The following is an 18888-nucleotide window of genomic DNA, read 5'->3' on the forward strand; positions in this document are numbered from 1 at the left end:
GATCGAATGCAACAAGCCCAGAGACATTTGTTAGTTTCTCATACGAAGATTTAAAATCTGGGATGTTCTTCTTGGTTTTTATTACTTTCTGATTTTATCTGGCACCAATTTTGTATTTCATGGGCCACGATACCCACTAGCAAGAGTAGGGATGTATTACTGCTGCAATCTCTGTCAAAATGTCCCCCTGAGAGAGCCAGTTGTCTCTTCAACCACACAAAACCCTGCGATTGGGTCCAGTGGCAGTCCTCATGAGCACCTAGCTAGCACAGTTGCTCTGCAAATTTGCTGAGACTGACTCATAGAAGAAGTGCTCTTTCTGTTCCTTCACTAGTGACAGTTTGCCTTTGAAAGATGCAGAGAATATATCAACAGATCTTAAGCAATAAAATTAAATGGTTCCTCCTCCCTTCAACTCTAGCCGAGAGCGAATGTTCCCATGGACAGACATTTCCCTACTTTCTAACAAAAGTACAGTGAATTAAATCTTTCACCACTTTTTAGCAGAATCTAAAACCAACCAGGAAAGCAAGCATTATAAGTATTCAACGAAACATACTCAGCAGTACTAAAAAGAGTCATGTTCTCCTACCTGCATTAAAAAGGTTTCCGTTCTAGGGAAATCTTCATCTAAAGCATAATTATGCTTGGAAAAAATTTCAAGGTGTAGTCAGTTTTGTGAAAGTATGAACTGATGTTATCCCACCTCCACATATATACACACACACACACTGCACAATACAATTTCATTCCAATGCATTTAAAACAATAATTGAGGGGCCTCCCTGATGGCGCACAGGGTTAAGAACCACGCTATGAAGCAATCCACAGCCTCTGCAGCACGAGTTCGATCCCTGGCTGGCCAGGGAGCAACCCACATGGCACAGCAGACCTCTCCTGACTCCCCCGCTTCTCCCCTCAGCAGTGTACTTTGGTCAACCTGCTTGTTCTGTTCCTCACTGTCTCTGGTGAATCCTCTCACCCCCTGCATCTCTGGCCTGATCCCCAGCTCTTGTATGCATAAATAAATAAATCTTTAATAAATAAATAAAATTAAAAACAAAAACAATAATTGAACTATAGCTTGACGAATAAAAGAAAATCAGGAAAAAAGTTTGAGGATATAAGAAATATAATATATGCTAAAAATGGTCTATAACCTTTTCTCTGTCCTGTTCTTCTGGTCATTTTCTTTGGAACATACAGGAGAAAATATGTCTGCACATGTGTACATGGGAAATACTCTGCAGTTCTCCCCATGTTTAAGCCATAATTCAAAAATTTCTAAATTGTAAAACAAAAGTTTACTGATATGCTAGATAGCAAAATTCTGGACAAAGTTTGCTCACGTCCTGAGTACATGCTTCAACTATCTGTTGGGGGGATCAGGATCAATAACAACAGGCAAGTATGCCCCATGCTTTAGCACAGCAAGAAGAGGAAACTTTAAATTCTCAGTTCTCATTCCTTTATTCAGCAAATAGTTATTGTTAGTATGTGGTCAATCTTTTTCATAGACTCAGGACAACAGCAATGATGTCAATGCGCCCATGGGGAGTCATTCAGTAAAAACTTTCAAGGGTGAGAAGCTCACTTCTAGAAAAGAAAAAGAAACAGGATTTGTTCACTTCCAGAATTTTTCTCCTAATCCTCTTGCTATGTGCAAATGAAATTATTGGATATTACTACAAAGTAAGTATAGAGACTGAAAGATGAAGAGGAGAGAGACCATTAAGGAAAACCCAGGACCCAAGGAACATACAGTTGTGAGGCTCCTACATTGTATCCAAATCTTGGAGCTGAAGAAAAACTGCAACCACAGAAGTCCACTGAAGTCCCCAATCCAAAATCAAACCAAAAGCAATGAAAGCCTGTTCTCTCTAGCCAAAGGATCAGGAAAAATGCAGCCTAAAACAGGAAGCACTAGGACTATACCACTTGGCTCCAGTCCATAGGCACAAATAAGTCTAAGGTAAGGACCAAGTGGAGAGCCTAGTGCAAACCTTTGCTAGGTAGTAACATGATATCCTACCTCCCCTCCCTCATCCCAGAGTGCGATGGGGACGTTTGCTTAAGGAACTGAAACTTTTATCCATCTCAGGTATAACAAATTCTTCAACAGTGTCATGCCAATGCAGAGTCTTTGAAGACTATAGAGTCTAATTTCCACCCTCAACCCAGCAGTACTAGAGCTCCCCTATCCTTCCTGCTAAGGCGGCATTAGAAAGAGGCTTAGTGATGAATCAAAACTTCAGAAATTGCTCAGAACTAATACCAACACCATTTATCTCCAAACCTATATATAAAGTACCAGCAGAGGCCACGATGAGAGCAGTAACAAGCTCCCATCCCTCTTAGCCCGGAGGGCATCAGGGAGGGGACAAGAACACTTAATCCCATGCAACAGTAACAAGAGGTCCTCCCATTGAGGTGTCAATGATGGTCAAAGGGAACTTCTAGCACACATGGCAGTGACAAGGTAGTATCCCTCACTCTCTGCTGGAGCAACATCCTGAAATGCTAGTTAAAACGAAGGATTACATAAAATCCAGACTCGTAGTATAATATCCAAAATGTTCAGGGTTCAATTGAAAATCTCTTGTTTTATAAAGAAGTACGAACGTCTCAAACTAAATGAAAAAAGACAATAACACATGAGAATACCAGGATAACAGAGAATGATCTCACAAAGACTTAAGAAGCTATCATGAAAATGCTTCAACAACTATTAACATAGTTGATATAAATTAAAAAATAATAAAAATCTTAGCTAAGAAAGAGAATATATAAAAGAATTATGATAGAAATTTCAGAACTGAAAAACACAGTAACTGAGATAAAAACGTAGAGGAGACAAAGGAAAAAAAAATCAGTGAACTGAAAGTTAAAATAATAAAATCATTCAATCTGAACAAAACTGTAAAAATTTACTTAAAAACAAAGTAACAAAGACTCAGGTAACTGTAACTATAACAAAAGGCAAAACATTTGTAATCCCAGAAGAGAGGAATTATAGGGTGAGGCTTTATTCATGCTCAAAGAAATAATGGCTGGGAACTCCCCAAATTTAGCAAGATGCATACAGATTCAAGAAGCTGAGCAAACCACAAGCAGGAAAAACCCAAAGAAAACCCACAACAAAACACATTGTAGTCAAACTCCTTAAAACTAAAGACAAAGGAAAAACCTTGAAGACAGCAAGAGAAAACATAAACTTATCTACAGCAAGTAAGCATTTCTGACACATGACTTTCTCATCACCAATCATGGAGGCCAAAAGGAAAAGGCACAACATTTTTAATGACTGAAAGAAAAGAAGTGTCAGCTCAAAATCCCATATCCATGGAAAATGTTTTTTTAGGAATGTAAAGAAAATCAAGACATTATCAGATGAAGGAACACTAAGTTAATTTTTCAACAGTGGACCTGCTGTTAAAGAATGGCTAAGGAAATTGACTAAAGAGAAAGGAAATGATATTAGAAGAACTTTGGACTTTAGAAAGGAGGAAAGAATACAGTAACAAATACACAAGTAAAAATAATATCCTTTCCTTCTGTGGAGTTTTCTAATTTATGGTTGATGTTGAAAACAAAAATTCAATACCAAATGCATAGTAAATGAAATACTTAGGATAATTATAGTATGGGTTGTTAAATATAAAAATACAAAAAGGGATTCAAAGGTTACAGTTCAGGGCCTCCCTCATGGTGCAGGGGTTAAAGTCTCAGTGCTATCAAGCTCTCCCCAGTCACTGCAACAGACCTCTTCTGTCTCCCCTGCTGCTCGCCTCAGTAGCATATTTCAGTGGATCTGCCTATCCTGCTCCCCACTCAGTCTCTGGTGAATCTTATATGTTCTTATATGCATAAATAAATAAAAATAAATCTTTTAAAAAACAAAATAAAATAAAGTTTACAGTTCACATGAACTGATTATTAAAGACACTAGTAGACACTGATGACATATATATATTATATATATACAGACATATACATGTGTACATATATGTGTGTATATAATCTAATATATAAAGCAAGCACTAAAACTTACACATATAAATACTCTAAAATATGGGGCAAGTAAAAATTCTGAAATTTTGAGAATTGTTCAAGTAACGCACAGGAGGATAGGCTAAATGAAAAACAAAGAGAAAAAGAGATAATAAGGACTAAAAATGGAACAATTAAGTCATAACATAGCAATAACTAAATTAAATATAAATTATCTGAATGCATTGATAATATGGCATAGATCAGCACAGTAGATTAAAAAAAGATCAATTGTATTCTATCTGGCAGGAATTCAATCAAAACACCACACTACACAGAAGTTGAACATAAAAGGATAGAAAAGATATATATCATGCAAATATAAATCAAAAGACAAAAATCAAATAAATTATGTCAAATAAAAAAGAATCCAAAGGAAATAAAATACAAGAGATGAACATCATAAAATGATAAAAAAGACAATCCAACATGAAGTTGTAACAAAACTGAATGTGTATGCAGCAACCAAAGAGCAGTGAAATGTGCAGAGTAAAAAACTGGTAAAAGAGAAAGAAAGACAATTTCATGCTTATAGTTGTAAACTTTAACACAGTTCTCTCAATAACTGATAGAATGACTGGACAGAAAATTAGCAAGAATACAAAACTCAACAGCATCATCAACCCTAATAGGCGTTTGTAGGATACACCACCCATCTATAGCAGAACACTCTCTTCAAGTGCCCATAATATATTTCAAGACAGGCCACATTATGGATCATAAAGTGAACCTCAACACATTAAAAATAAGTGAAATCACACTGAGTATGTTCTTATCACAAAAGAATCAAACTGGAAACCAATAATAGGACATAACAGGAAAAATCTCCAACCATATGGAAATTAATGAACACACTTCTAACTAGTCCATTGATCAAAAAGGAAGCCTCTAGGGAGAAAAATACACTGAGTTGAATGAAAATTGAAATACAACATATAAAAATTTGTGGGACACAGCTATAGCAGATTAGAGGGAAATTGATAGCACTAATTATATATGATAGAAAAAAGAAAAAGTCTCAAATCAAAAATCAAGACTCTAATATCAAGAATAAAGAATAAGCAGATGAAAATCATTCTACAGCAAACTAATAAAAAAGCAAATGAAATTAAAAGCAGAAAAATAGAAAAAACTCAAAGAACCCATGAGTTGGTTCTTTGAAATGATCGATAAACTTGGCAAACCTCTAACAAGACCAACCAAAAAAAAAGAGAGAAGATACAAATTAACAATTTTAGAAATCACCAATTTCAGGGATGAAATCTTGCAGACATTTAAAGATTATAACAGGAAACTACAAACACTAAACACTTAGACTAATTGGATGAAATGGTCTTAATTCTTCAAAACCACAAATTACTACAACTAACCCTATATGAATAGATTATTTGAATAGTCTTATAATTATCAAGGAAACTGTAATTTTAAAATTCCCTCCAAAAGAAACCTTCAGACTGAGGATTTTAAGTAATTTTAACAAATATCAAATATTTAATCATTAATTCTATCCATTTTTTTTTAAAGGAAGAAACTCCTGCCTCTTTTTTTTTTTTTAAGATTTATTTATTTATTTACTTATACAAGCACTGGGTACAGTCAGAAGCATGGGAGGGTGAGAGAATTCACCAGAGCCAGAGCAGGGAATGGAACAGGCAGACTGACGAAATACACTGCTGAGGGGAGCAGCGGGTGGCAGGAGAGGTCTGCGCGCCATGCGGGACCCTCGCCAGGTGGCCGGGGATCGAACTGGCGCTGCAGAGTCTGCAGGCAGCTTCGCAGCCCAGCGCTCAACCACTGCGCCACCAGGGGAGGCCCAATTCTATCCAATTTAACATCAATTCTGCAACACTTTTTGAGAAAATAGAAAATCAACCATTTCCAACTTATTTTATGAAACAAATATTATTCTGCTATTAAACTCAAACAAGGACAGTCAAAAAAGAGAAATGCATAAACCAATCAATATTCCTCAAAAATTTAGATTAAAAACTAAAATATTCACAAATAGAATTTGGCTCTATATAGAAAAATTATACACCATGACTAGCTGAAGTTTATTCTAGGGATATAAGTATTGCTCAATATTTAAAAATCAATATAATCTATCACAATACTGTGCTAAAGAAGAAAACTCACATGATAATATCAACTGACTCAGAAGAAGTAGCTGACAAAATTTAGCACTTATTCATGATGGAAGACTCTGATAACTAGGAATACAGGGAAACTTCCTCAATTTTTAAAGGTGAAGATCTTATACAAAGAATTCCATTGTTTATATTATACTTATTGGAGAGAGGCTAGATGCTATTCTGTAAGATTAGCAACCAGGCAAGATTTTCACACACACCGCACTGTAATTCAACATAGTGTTTTAAGTTCAGTTACAAAGCAAAACACCACCACCACCAACAACAAAAATTTAGGAAGTAAAAAGTAAAAGCACAAATACAATATTATTGCAAATAACTCAAAATGATGAAATACTTAGGTGTAGATCTAAAAACAAATATATAGGACTGGGATATTGAAAACCATAAAATGCCAGTGAAATAAACTTCAAAGATTTGGAGAGAAGCATCATACTCATATACTGCAGGTCTAAATAGAGTGAAGATATCAATTATTCCCAAACTTTTAAGTTGGTTTAATGCAATTCCTATCAACATCCCAGATAAAATTATTATAAACTTTAACTTAAAAAGCTAAGGAAATATAATAAAACAGTTTTAGAGAAAATTACTGAGAGAAATGATCTGATTTCAAGATGTACTATTTAAGAGTATGTTCTTTAACATACTAATATTAAGCATAATATATCTATATAATTATTATAATATTAGCAATATCTAAAATAAAAATTGTTATTTGGTCATACTGAAGGTGTAAAGTATTGGAACAGAAATAAGCGTAAAAATTAAGAAATTAGAACAGTAAATTGAGAAATAAGACCCACATGTATGTCCAACTGATTATTGACAAAATTGCAAAACCAATTCGATGGAGGAATTCTTTCCAATAAATGGTGTTGGAGTAGTTGAATGTTATTACAGGCAAAAAGAAAAAAAAAGGAAAATGAAAGACAACTCTCACATATCATATATCCTATATAAAAATTAACCCAAAATGTGTCACAGACTTAAATGTAAATACAAAAGTATCTAATTCCTGGAAAATAACATGAAACAAATCTTTGTGATGTGGCTAGGGAAATCATCTGAGAATATACACCAAAATCACAATGCATAAAGAAAAAACAATAAATTGGTCTTCATCAAAATTAAAAACTTTGTTCCATAAATGATTCATTAAGAGGATGAAAAGACAAGTTACAGATTGGAAGAAAATATTTTCAAACCACATCTCTAACAAAGGACCAGTATCTAGAAAATATAAAGAGCTCTCTCGACTCAGTTAAAAAAAAAATTAAACAATCTAAATGGAAAATGGGCAAAAGAAGAGACATTTTATCCAAGAGGATATACAGATGGCAAATAAGCACATTAAGAGATGTTGAACATCATTAGCCATTAGGAAAATGCAAATTAAAACCACAATGAGGTATCACTATACCCCTCTTAGAAGAGCTAAAACAAACAAAAATGGTGACAACACTAAACATTGGTGAGAGTGTTAAATCACTCACATTATTGCTGATGGGACTGTAAAATGGTATAGCAACTCTGGAAATGATTTTAGCAGATTCTTTGCAAACCTCAATATACATCTACTATCCAACTACATTTTGACTCAGGTTTTTATCCCCAAGAAGTGAAAATTTATATTTATGCAAAAAACATATATATGAGTATTCAGAGCAGCTTTTCTCAAAGTAGCCCCAAACTGGAATCAACCCAGATAGCCTTCAACTGATGAGTAGTTATGCAAACTCTGGCACATTCATACCAGAGGGTATTATGCACCAATAAAGAGGAAGAAGCTGGTGTTGATACATTAAAAAAAGACAACAACTATGCTTTCAAGATAATTATGCTGAGTGAAAGAAATCAATCCCCAAATCTTACATTCTATATTATTCCTTTTCTAAATTGATAATTACATAGAAATGGAAAATAGATTTCATGGCTAAGGAATTAAAACAGAGGTGGGAGTGGGCGGGAAGTGGGTTTGGGTATAAAAGAATACCATAAAGAATCCTTATGGCTATGGAAACATTCTGTCTCTTGACAAAATCAGTATCACTGTCTTGATGGTGGCATTGTGATATTACACAATGGCTTAAAGGTGTTACTACTGGGGAAAAATTAGATATATAACACATGGTATCTCTGTTTTATTTCTTAGAACTGCACATGAAATATCTCAAAAAAAGTTTAATTTTTCTCTGTTTCTTTTTTTAAAAAAAGATTTATTTATTTATGAAAACAAGAGCTGGGTGGGGTGCAGGCCAGAGATGCAGAGGGTGAGAAGATTCACCAGAGACGGAATGGGAACAGAGCAGGCTGATTGACTGAAATGCACTGCTGAGGGGAGCAGCAGGAGAGACAGGAGAGGTCTGCTGTGCCATGTGGGTCACTTCCCTGGCCAGGGATTGGGGATCAAACTTGTGCTGTGGCGGCTGTGGATAGATTCACAGTGCTGTGTCTTAACCCCTTGTGTCACCAGGGAGGCCCCTGTTTCTCTTTTTATTTAAGCATCAAATACACCAAAAAACTGCTTCACCAGTGTTTGTACTATCTTGTGCTATAGTAAAGAAAACACGCATAGAAAAGTCTGAATGTACTAATGGCCTATTGGTTTATTTAGACTTAAAATTCTGGAGTACTATTTCAATAAACAATAAGCTGATCAGCTAGGAAATTAGGTTGGGGAAATATTCTAAATCAGGTATTTGCAAACTTCTCTGTAAAGAATTCAATAATGAATGCTTTAGGTGCTACATACTCTATGGTCTTTTTCACACAATATGGTCTTTTTCACACTACCAATTACAATACGGTAACAGTTATGGGGGGGTGTGTGTGTGCAAAAATCCACTATTCCAAAATATGTCCTTTTGAGAAAAGCCTGATTTCATGGGAGGGGCTCTGAAGGCTGGGTGGAGGTTGGCTTTTGAAAAGATATTTGCAGGTTAACTTTTTAAGGATTTGTACCAGAAAGACCTAATCTCCTTAACCATTTACAATGGAGAAGGTAGAGCTTCAATATGCATATCTTTGCTACTGTGACTTTCCCAGTAACCTCCCTTACTGACCTCCTTTTCTTCCCACTGCCAAAGTCCATCCTTCTTAACTGAGCTGTTTAAGGTGGTGTCTGAACCATGTAGGTGAGTTTCTCAGTTATGCTGGGTCTCCACATGTATACAGGAGATATACATGTTATTACTGAACTTATTTTATTTTTTTCTGTCTCAGAAATCTGTCTGATGTTTGGTTATTTATTAGCCTAGAGGAACCAAGAGGGATATGGGATGATTTCCTTTCTCTCTCAACATAGTCATAGATGAAAATTTCATAGTCATACATGAAAATTTCAATTCACCAATTTTCACATCAAGCTCATTTTTTGAAACTACATATAAAGGTCAAAACAATTCTTTATAAGTAGACCCGGGGGGTCTACTTTTCTCACCTCTTGGCTAATTGAAATCACTGTTGTCTCCTGATTGAGTTTTATGTCCTTTTCCTTTTCATAGTGAAAAATCTACATTTCAAAAGCTGGGATGGGGAATTCCACCTCACTGTCCTCCCATGTTTATTTTCCTTTTGAGACAAGCTAGGATCATATAAATGAAGAAAATTCTGGAGTTTGCAGATAACATTGTCTAAACTTTTTTTTTTTTTAAGATTTTATTTATTTATTTATACAAGAACTGGGGTACAGGCCAGATGCGCAGGAGGGTGAGAGGATTCACCAGAGACAGAGCGGGGAACAGAATGTGCAGACTGAGGAAATACACTGCTGAGGGGAGCAGTGGGCACGACAGGAGAGGTCTGCAGAGCCATGTGGGACCCTCACTGGCTGGTTGGGATTGAACCAGTGCTGCAGAGGCTGTGGGACAGCTTCACAGTGTGGCGCACAACCGCCTGCGCCACTAAGGGAGGCCCTGTCTAAACTTCTTTAGAAAAATTACAATGAATATATGGAGGACAAAGCCTTTAAAAAAACTGACTTCAAAGTGTTACTGTATACACTAAATTGGTTATTATTTTTACTCTTATGATCAACTAAATACCAAAACTCAGTGAGAATTCATGACTACTTATTATGTTTGTATCCAATGGGAGGTGATGAGGAAGTTTCAATTGGAAAGAGAAGCTTTAAATAGATTTTTAAATACTGACCATTAGGTAAAATGAAGTTTTTAATCCTGGCACAACTTAGTATATATACTTAAATGTCATATTAAAATCTTTAATAGATACAGAGAAACATTCATATTATTGAATACTGTCAATTTATAGGTCTGTTACTAATCACTTTATGCTAATTCATTCAGTTGATAATTCTAAGATTAGTTTTCCTAATCCAACTTTTATGAGGATGAAGAAGTTCATACATGTAAGATTATCTTTGCTAGTATAATACTACCCATCATCCCCCACCTTACAGATGCACAATAAAAAGTAAGGCTCACATGTTAAGGATGGCAGTCATAGACGTCTGGCATCTTTCTTGCCCACTCAGCTACTATGCCTTAATGCTAATTAATTTCAATTTCCTGGGAATAAATATCTAAAAGAACCTCTGTTAAACAAAACAGAGTCTTTATTAAAATTAAGAGACAATGTCTTCAATAGCAAGATATCTCTGGCTACTTAATGGCCTGTACCATGAGGGCTACCTTGACTCAGCATCAAATGTTCATATTTTATCACCAACTGGATTCCCAAAAGTAAGTGGTAAAATCTTTGGAAATAAATGGAATATGAGTTGACTGTCCAGTGTAGACCTCATCCCAGATCTGAGGTTATGGGAATACTAGAGGCAAGGTTATGCCCTTCAGAACTGTTCTAATGTACCTATTCATTCCCTGTTAGAAACTTTATTGTTTATAGGAGTGTTTCTTTACAGTCAAGTGAACATAGTTGAGAATTGTCCAATTGTTATGTAAGAATACTTAAAGAATCAAGAATAATTAATTAATTAATGCCTTCCCAGGAAAGGAGAGTCTATCCATTCCACAACAGAAGGAAGTGTCTAAATGGACATAGGAATTGCAACTCAGTTTTTCTGTTCACCACATCTCCCCAGGCCTTCTTCCAGTGTCTGTTCTCAATTATGGGCAACATATTCTACATTTGAAAAGTCACATATGACCTGACTTTACCCTCATGCATGGACTGCTAATTGCTGATATTTGAAAACAATTTAGATTTCAGATAAAATTGCCCTCAACTTCCCTGCTAACTTATAGTTATGCTGTGTAGTACTATTCTCCAAAGCTGCATATATTCTGTATGTGTGATGACAGATTTTTCTTAAAATGGGTGTGGCTGAACCAAGAGCAGGCAGAATTAGCAAAACATGGATTATTCATATGATACCATCTGTAGTCAATTCTGTTAAATTATTCCAGATCCATAAAGGGAATTTCTTTATTGTTGACCATTGGTCTATTGCATCAGTTTTTAAGTCTCCATCTCTCTAGAAGAACGAAGTTAAATTTCCATGGAATGTTACATTTGGAATCATCTCGTTGGGTACAGAAGGAATTTAATGTTTATATTTTGTAATCCAACTTTTCTATATTCTGATAACAGGGACAATATTGTCTTTTGTTTATCATCAATTTTCATTTTGTCAGTAATACAGGGATAATTTTATTCATGTTACCTTCATGAATTAAGAACATTATTTCAGAAAGTACCATGTGTAACTAAAAAAGGAAGTAATTTGTGTGTGAATTGAATCTACTTTAATCAGTTTTTTATTGTTCCCTAATTCCTTAGCTATAAAAATGATATTAGAGTATTATATATTTTATATGATGTTATCAGAGAAAGGAGAGATCCATAAATTATTTTTTAGTAGTAGAACTTTATTCAATTATCAAACAATTGTTTTTTAACATAGGTATATGTACTTACAGTTAATAAAAAATATATTGTCATAATTTTATTTTCCTAGGTAGATTTCTTCCTTTACGTGTCATTATTAGCTTTAGTTATTGAAAGTTGGTTGAAGATTATGTCTCACTTTTGTAATGGAATAAGATAGTCTTTCAACAACAAAATATATTTAATTGAATCAGAAGACAAATCACAAATGGGAAAAAATATTTGCAAAAGACCTATCTTATGAAGGAATATTACACAAGATATAGAAATAACTCTTGAACTCAACAATGTGAAAACAAGCAACCCAAATAAACAATTAGCAAAAATACCTTAATGGACATCTATCAAAGAAGATATACAGGTGGCAAATAAGCATATGAAAAGGCACTCCAAAACATGTCATCAGGGAGTGAAAATTAAATCAACTGTGAAATATCACCATACACTTATTAGAATGACCAAAATTCAAAATATTAGTACTGGGCCTCCCTGGTGGCACAGCAGTTGAGCGCTGGGTTGCAGGGCTGCCCGCAGCCTCTGCAGTGCCAGTTCTATGCCCGGCCAGGGGCGAGGGTCCCACAAAAAAAAAAATTAATACCACCAAATTATGGTTAAGATTTGGAGCAGGAAGAATTCTTAATTATTTCTGGTAGGAATGCAAAGCATAACTAACTCTTAACATCCTAATTGTAAATTCTGGACTTTGAGAATAATACTGTGATAATCAATTGGAATAAATGTAACACTCTGGGGGAGAAGGGTAGTGCTAATGGGCAGAGTTATTTTTGTGTGGGGGCAAAAGAGTAAATAGAAAATCTCAATACTTTCTCAATTTTGCTATGAACCTAAAAATACTCTAAAAAATAAAACAAGAAAACAAATGTGCTCCCTTAACTAGTCCTAAGCGACTTTTCAGCCTATTACACAAAGTATAAGACCAATATATGTTTTACAAAAAATGAATTTGGCTATTTATTCATAAACTACATGGTGCTAATATTTTTATATATTATATTTTATATATATTATGCTACATTACATATATTTTGTAATTTGTGTTTCATTAACTTTGATCAAACTTTACTTGTTTGTGTCAGGATGCCAACCTCTTTCTGTTAGATTCTAGGCTAAATTCTTATTAAGTGAATTTAATTTTCTGTGGTCCAGGAAAAAAAAAAAAAAAACAACCAGCAACAGATAAGTAAGGCATTATAATGTCAGAGTCACCACTAATCTTTTAATATTTAGTAAGTAATGAGTACTGCATATATATGTAAGGTATTATGCAAGAAACAGTCCTAGGTCTTATTGATAATCTTATAGACATGGTAAAATCTACCAAGATTTTTCAAAAAGTTCTTTAATATAAAGACAAATGTTTGTTTTACTTTCAGCAGGCCATAATAATTAAATCATATATACTTTAAAAGTGAAATGTGACTGAATGTTGAATAAGAGGTGAAAACTAAATCTAGAAGAGTTTCATGTGCTTCTAGATACTGATGATTAAATCTGGAAATGAAAGATTCTGTGACATATTTCAAAACTACTTTTGTGCTCAAAGTATTACAAAAGTCATATACTTAATGGAATGTGGATTGGAATGCTCTGTCTGATATTCAGTGTGATGGTCTCTAAAAGAAGTAAGTTTTCACTCTAATACCTATTTTAGGTCCTAGGAATACCATAGCCAACTCTAGGCTAAAGACAGAAACAAAAATGATAAAATTCAGGAATAATACACCTGAATAAAATCATTGTTAATTGCATATTTTGATGAAATTGTAGATTAATAGTAGGCTCCAAGTGAGACTATGGAGCTTGACCATATCTTCAAAATGATTTTGAAATTTAATTCTAGTAACAAACTCCACTCATTGCTTGTCAAAATGTATGTTTTCTAATATGTGTGCATGTAGGTTTATTTACTTGTAGTTAAATTATTCATTTTTTAAAGATTTACTTTATTTATTTATGCATACAAGAGCTGGGGTGTAGGCCAGAGGTGTGTGTATGTTGTGGGGAGGATTCACCAGAGAGAGTGGGGAGCACAATAGGCAGATTGACTGAAATGCACTTTGAGGGGAAAAAGCGGGCAAGACAAGAGAGGTCTAATGCGCCATGTGGGTTAGCTCCCTGGCCAGGGATCAAACTCATGCTGTAGTGACTGCCTATAGCTTCATAGTGTTGAGACTTAAGCCCTTGTGTGACCAGGGGGGCCCAAATTATTCATTTCTTTATCCTATAATTTTAAGTAATTTAAAGAAAATAAACATCTTCTTGTTTTTTCATCTTTTTAGAAAAGAGTAAAAACTAGATTTGCAACCTAAATGTAATACTTAAACCATATATATACATATATGTACACATATGTATATGTCAAATAAAAATCTAAAAACCTGATATCAAACTTGTTTTCAAAAACATGGTTGTCAGATTTGGGGTCAGAGTTGACTGCTTAATTTCATTTGCTTCTGGACTTCAGAAACCATGTATCAATGATAAGATGTTTAACTGCAGTTCCAAATTTGATCATGGTAGTAGAAAATAAATGTCTAGAATGTGGACAGTAGCTCTATTTAACTATTCCGCTTGAGTTTCTGAAATGTTAACATGTGCATGAGTATATTCAAAAATTTCTTACATATGTTGAGCAAGCATGGTCAATATGTTTCATTTCAAAAGGTTTATGGCTTAGATATAGTACAAAATGCTTTCCCCACACACATAATAACAAGTCTCTAAGTATGCATTTATAAGATACTATCACAATATTTAAGAACTTATTCTAGATTTTGCCCCTCCTACTCCTTTTGTACAAATTATTATCAAAATTCCTTTCTTTCAATAGAACAAATTCTAGCAGTTTTTCTTTCTGCAGTTCCAATATTTATGCTTGCTAGTAATATTAGAAATAAATATAACTTAATTCAAGGGAGTGGTTGTTAAAGAATGGGGAGTTTATGCTGAGTAATCAGTGATAAGGTGAAATAGAAAATACTGGATGACTTCACACTTATGATAAATGTAAAGAATCAAAACAAAGGAACACACAAAACTAAGCCAGAACAATCCCTGGAAAACTTACTGCAGAACTGAGGCTGACAAAGAGAGAAACTGGGGGATAGGGATACAGGGGTACAGGACCCAAAGACAACAGGGATGATTATGGGTGCTTTGGTGGTGGGTGTGGTGTGATGTGGTAACATATATCTGTAGAAGGGAAAACCTATATCCCAAAATTATATGCAGTGTTGTAAACCTATGCTAACTCAATAAAAAAACATATATTTTTTAAAAATTCTGGGAATTATATAGAAGGAAGTCTTTTAACCACACTGAGTGAATCCACCTGCCTGGCTGCATTTACTTAGCTATGTTTCAGTAGATGCTGGAAAACTGTGTGGAGGAATCCTCTATGTGAGATTGCCCTGTTGATACCCAGTAGACCACACAATCTGGGGTCTTTTTGCACAGTGTCCTCGGTAAGTCATTTAATCAATTTATGCTCACTTTTTATTTTCCACGCACAACAAGAATAAGGATAGTAATTACCTCAGCAGGTTGTTGAAAGAATTAAATAAATTCCCCTAAATGGGTTAGAATGGGTCTAGTAGAGAGTAAGCATGAAATAATACTACCACAGTTGCTTTTGAAATCTCAGGGGTTTATGCCCAATTAAGAACATTAAATGACAAAAACTTCCTGGCAGTATTTTCCAGAAAGCATCAATGACATTATCCTTATTGTGCATTGATAATGATGCTATATTTTACAAATATCATTTGATAATCATCACATATTTAGAGGATAAGCTGTGCAGGTGTTATTATTATTATCCACAAATCAATGAACTGAAAGTCAGAATGATTAACATACTGTTTAAGGTATTATATTCAAGAAATAAAATCCAGGAACACAGGCACCCAAGAGCTAGAATTTTTTCACTAAGTATGCCACTTTTTTTTTTTTTTTTGTGGGACCCTTGCGGGTGGCCGGGGAAAAAACTGGGGCTGCAGAGGCTGGCGGGCAGCCTCTCAGCCCAGTGCTCAACCACTGCGCCATCAGGGGAGGCCCACTATGCTACTTTTTTAAAAAAAATAGATACATATCTATTTATTTATACGTACAGGAACTGGGGTGCAGGCCAGAGATGAGGGGGTAAGAGGATTCACCAGAGCAGAACAGTCAGATCTACTGAAATACACTGTGGAGGGGAGCAGCAGGTGAGACAGGAGAGGTCTGCTGCACCATCTGGGTCAGCTCTCTGGCTGGGTTGAACTTAGGACACAGTGGCTGGTGATAGCTTCATCGTGCTGAGGAGACTTACCCCCTGCACCACCAGGGAGGCCCAGCATGCTTTTTTTTTTTTAAGCAAATACTTGAGCAAATAATTTTTCTCCCAGTTTATCTCTCTGTGTCTCTGTCTTTCCTCTGTTCTTTCTGCTCCCCTATCTACCCATAGAGGTAGTGGAGATAAGAGGAAATAAAATTATTTGTACTGTATACTTACATTAAATATTTTCTTGTCTTGTTTAGACCACTAGATGATGGATCTTCTTGAGGATAACGGCAAAAAAAATGGTTAAAAATAAATAAATTTAGGAGGGGCGGAGCAACATGGCGGCGAGGAGACGCTGCGAGTAAGATCTCCCATTAAAAAAAGTTAATAGGGAGGAAAAGCGGCAGGTCCCAGTGAGAACTGGGACACGGAAGATAAACGGGTGACGCCAGCGAACTACCCGAAGAAGAAAGTGGCCATAAAAGAGGACCAGAAGGGAGGGAAGCGCAGAACCCTGCTCCCCTCCCCCGCCCACAGAGGCGGCACTCTCCGACCTGCAGAGAGGACGAAAACAACAAACCAAAACGGCCAACAAGAACAAACGACGCAGCAAGCGGGACTGGGAGTGGAAAGGAACTATTGCAGCCACCACACCCCGTGAACGGGAGCTGAGGCGAACCCTGCAGGATTCGCCGCGGCGGTGAGCGAACGGCTCCGGGCGCCATTAGAGAAGAACAAAGACCCCGGGAGAAGCACACACAGCCCGGGCTGCCGATGACTCCTGGAGGAACCAGAGGGGAGCAGAGAAGCCCACCCAAGATGCCGGCCAGTCCCAACAACACAGTGTCCCAACGCATACGGCAAATTAGAAAACAGACAGTAGGGAGGAGAAGAACCACACGCAACCTAGCAACTCTCCAGAGAAAAAGCACACCACAAAAAGAAAACCAGCCCCCAGATTGCAACGACAGTAACTTGGAAGAACTTCTGAGCCTTCCAGAAAGAGAATTTAAAATTGCCGTGATTAAAAAACTGACAGAAGTCATAAAGGAAAACAATGATAAGGGAAAAATAATCAACGATCACAAGAATGAAATTGAGTCCCTAAAGAGGGAAGTAAAAGAAATGCAGGAGATCAAAGAATTAGTGGAAGAACTAAAGAATTCTGGGAAAAGCAATGAAAGCAGAATTGATGAAATGGAAGAACGAATAAGTGCTCTTGAAGACACAGAAATAAAAAGAACCAAAACAGAAAAGGAAAGAGAAGTACGAAGGAAAAAGAATGAAGAAAGACTTCGGGAACTATCTGACTCCATGAGGAAAGGAAATATAAGAGTTATAGGAATACCAGAAGGAGAGGAGAGAGAAGTAGGAACAGAGAAAATATTCAAAGAGATAATTGAAGAGAACTTCCCAAATGTGAAGAAGGAGCTGAAAATTGATAAACAAGAAGCAAGAAGAACACCAAACTTCCACGACGAAAGAAAAAATACAGCAAGACACATAATAGTAAAGCTCCCTAGAATCCAGGACAAGGAAAAAATAATGAAGCTGGCAAGAGGGAAGAAACAGATAACATTCAAAGGAAAGCCAATCAGGCTGACATCAGACTTCTCCGAAGAAACACTATGGGCAAGGAGAGAGTGGAGGGACATAGTCAACAGACTCCAAGAAAACAGATGCCAACCAAGAATACTCTATCCCGCAAAGCTCTCCTTCCTCTTTGAAGAAAGAATATGGACCTTCCCAGACAAACAGAAACTCCGGAATTTCATTGCAACTAAACCCCACTCCAAAAAATACTACAAGGAGTCCTAAAGCCAGAACCTCAGAGGGACGAATAACAATGAAAGAAGGCCAAAAAAAAAAAAGTTATTAAAAGAATAAATAAATAAAATCAAAGGAAAGACAAACACAATGGCAAATACAGATGTTAACATATCAATATTAACTCTAAATGTAAATGGACTAAAACTTCAATAAAAAGACACAGAGTTGCAGCCTGGATTAAGAAACAAAACCCAACCTTTTGCTGTCTCCAGGAAACACATTTAGCTACAAAAGATAAAAATAGGCTCAAAGTTAAAGGATGGAAAACAATCCTACAAGCAAATGGACCAAAAAAGAAAGCAGGAACAGCTATACTTATATCAGATAAAACAGATTTCAAACTCAAAAAGATAAAAAGAGACCCCAATGGTCACTACATTATGATCAAGGGGACAATACTTCAAGAAGAAATAACACTCATTAACATATACTCACCAAACGAAGGAGCACCAAAATATATCAGACAACTGTTGTCCTCTCTGAAAACAGACATCAGAGAAAACACATACATAGTGGGAACTTCAACACACCACTATCAACAATGGATAGATCAACAAGACAAAAAATAAGTAAAGAAACCAAAGCTCTAAATAAGAACCTAGAGCAATTGGGCTTAACAGACATCTATAGAACACTAAACCCCAAAAAAACGGAGTACACATTTTTCTCAAGCGCACACGGATCATTCTCCAGGATCGATCACAT

At 35.8% G+C, this 18888-nt stretch overlaps 1 long non-coding RNA gene across 9 annotated transcripts in view; it reads right to left on the reverse strand.

Annotated features, from left to right (window-relative positions):
- Positions 1 to 18888, reverse strand: part of LOC119257267 (uncharacterized) — a 422247-nt gene that overhangs the window by 56947 nt on the left and 346412 nt on the right. The window lies entirely within an intron of this gene.

This window comes from Talpa occidentalis, unplaced genomic scaffold (assembly GCF_014898055.3).
Source record: "Talpa occidentalis isolate TD23 unplaced genomic scaffold, MPIMG_talOcc4v2.1 talOcc4.4, whole genome shotgun sequence".
NCBI lineage: Eukaryota > Metazoa > Chordata > Mammalia > Eulipotyphla > Talpidae > Talpa > Talpa occidentalis.